The sequence below is a fragment of the Limulus polyphemus genome, unplaced genomic scaffold, assembly GCF_000517525.1.
Source record: "Limulus polyphemus unplaced genomic scaffold, Limulus_polyphemus-2.1.2 Scaffold5102, whole genome shotgun sequence".
Classification (NCBI taxonomy): Eukaryota; Metazoa; Arthropoda; class Merostomata; order Xiphosura; family Limulidae; genus Limulus; species Limulus polyphemus.
This window is the reverse complement of record NW_013670712.1, coordinates 1-2,629: the sequence shown is the minus strand read 5'-3', so window position 1 is coordinate 2,629 and position 2,629 is coordinate 1. Positions and strand designations below refer to the sequence as shown.

Sequence of the window (2,629 nt, the reverse complement as noted above, 5' to 3'; positions counted from 1 at the left end):
TTTTAATTAGCCCCAAAAACTGGTTTCTATCATTTTTTTTTTGTTAGAACATGCCCCGGATAAGACGACCCCCCAGTAGCTTAGCGGTGAATCAGAATACTTATAACGCTAAAAACCGAGTAGTGGGCACAGTGCAGACAGCCCTCTGCGCTTAGTAACAAACGGGTGAGTAGTGTAAATTTCGTTACAATAAGCACGTGTAAACTCTCCTAGAATTCAATTGGTGGGACATAGGGCAGAACAATTTAACGTCACCTTTTAATTGGCTTAGTCTCAAATGGAAGAAGAACGCGATTATCAACGTCATGAAAACTCTCGATTTTCATTGGATACTCATACTTATATAGGTGGACTTATATCAGGTTACTTAGTTTCGTCACAGATCATATTTTCAATCTTAAATCTGATGGACAAAAATATGTAATATTATATAAAAAAAATCATAACTTCATTTTAGACAATGGTTGCCAGTCGAGGGAAATACAATTTTTAGTGTTAACTCATAACAAGCAAGTTACTGATTGATATCCAGAAGCTTTGGTCTTATCTTGTAGCTCCAAATATCTGAATATAATATAACTGTAAATAATAGTGTATATAAAGTAAATAGAAGTATTGGGGGGGGGGGATATGAAGTTTACCTCTCCCTGTTCTATGTACGATTATATTCAATACTAGCTGGAGTACTCGTCCCCTGGATGGAAGTTATGTAAATTCGTGATTAATGAAAGGTTATCTTAGGACGTGAAAAGTTGCTTCCCTTATAAATAATAATAATAATCCCTGTAGACTCCCACTGGACTCCTCCTTTTTCATCCTAGACTTGGGACCAGGCAATGGTGGTGGCATCCCTGCCGGGAAACGAACCCGGTACTTTTGGATTGGAAATCCAACGCGCTATTCACTGCGCTATAGGGACACGCTTCCCTTATATGTAATTGTAAAAAACGCAAAACGCCAATAATAGTTGACGATACTTGAAGCCGGGTGATAATTATCAAACTTTAGAAACGCTTTATCATCAGACGTTTACTATATAAAGTCTGATATGGTACGTTATCTATTTTTGTTGTTGTTGACTTTCGCGTAAATCTACTCGAGGAATATCTGCGCTAGTTGTCCCTAATTTTGAAGTGATAGATTAAAGGGAAGCTAGCTAATCAATACCAACCGCCAACTCTTGGGCTTCTCTCTCTCTCTCTTGCCAACGAATAGTGCGATTGACCGTCACATTATACGACTAAAATAAAAGGGGTGAGTATCCTCGGTGACGAGTTTCTAACCCGCAGGTTACGAGCCCTAACCACCAGGGCTGTATTAACATATGAGTGAACCGTGCAAATATTAATGAGTTTATACGTTAGAGAGTGTTCTGTGATACAGGTCGTAAAAATAAAACTATAAAATAAATTGTATAGGTTTTTTTCCCGGACATTTGCAGTATGTGAAAACAATTTTGATAATGTATTTTACTAACTTCATCAGTGTATTCAAGTTATTAAATATAGCCTAATGAATCATTTGATTCATCACTTAGTTTTGCCAGTTTCGGGGAATTCCGTCCTTCATCAGTAACCAAAAGCAAATCAGAAATAAAAAACAATAAATCAGGCTTGTATTGCATCATAACTGTATATATTTTTAGTTGTATTTTCCTCATCACAGCGAATCCATATTTATACAGGATTTGTACCATTAATGCTACTAATTCATCCTTATAAATTATTCAACAGATTATCTGATTAGGATAAACACGAAGCCTAATCTATCATTCCACTTAAGAGTTTAATAACAGGTTTATTTGACTAGTAGCGCAGCCGCAAGATGTTTTGGGGAAGAAACTCGACTCCAGATTATCTGTGTTTTAGACGCGAGTTCAAAGTTTGACAACTCACGTTAAGCCTACATTCGTCCACTTACTAACGGTATATTGCTTCTCCGTATATATATTGTATAAAAATATGTCGACCACACTACATCTGCTATGTCCAACGACGACGAGGGCTTTCGTCCAATACTAGGACTCATCAGGCCAGCTGGGATACGACGAACACAGTAGTTGTTGAAACAAATATTAATTTCATTCTGTAACAGCAACTCGTATTGGGCAACAATGATGTATTAATTATATTGGACTGTTGCTCCCCCCCAACGGAATAACCCGAAAACCACGTCAATAGTATTTCCTTTAGTTGACCACTGGCTAAAGCGTGGTTAAAATATCCGCCACGTGTCAACAACGTTCCCCACTAATCCAATTAACCAAAGTATGTTAATACGCTATACAAAAAACGAAGATCAAATGTTGGTAAAAACGTAAAGGAAATAAGGCTTAACGAAGTTACTATAAAAAAAGTTATTGAGATTTTTTTTACATGAATACAAACTAGATAAAAACCTACTGTGTAATCAATTTTAAACTGGATAAAATAAAGATATTAATCTGGATTAAGTAAAGCTTAGGAGTAAACAACATTAATCTGGATTAAGTAAAGCTTAGGAGTAAACAACATTAATATGGATTAAGTAAAGCTTAGGAGTAAACAACATTAATATGAATTAAGTAAAGCTTAGGAGAAAACAACATTAATCTGAATTAAGTAAAGCTTAGGAGAAAACAACATTAATC

At 35.8% G+C, this 2,629-nt stretch overlaps 1 non-coding gene across 1 annotated transcript; it reads right to left on the bottom strand.

Annotated features, from left to right (window-relative positions):
• Positions 1–846: 846 nt before the first annotated feature.
• On the bottom strand, positions 847–919 carry Trnag-ucc. The gene has a single exon. It is a non-coding gene; the product is annotated as a tRNA-Gly (tRNA).
• Between the last annotated feature and the right edge of the window lie 1,710 nt (positions 920–2,629).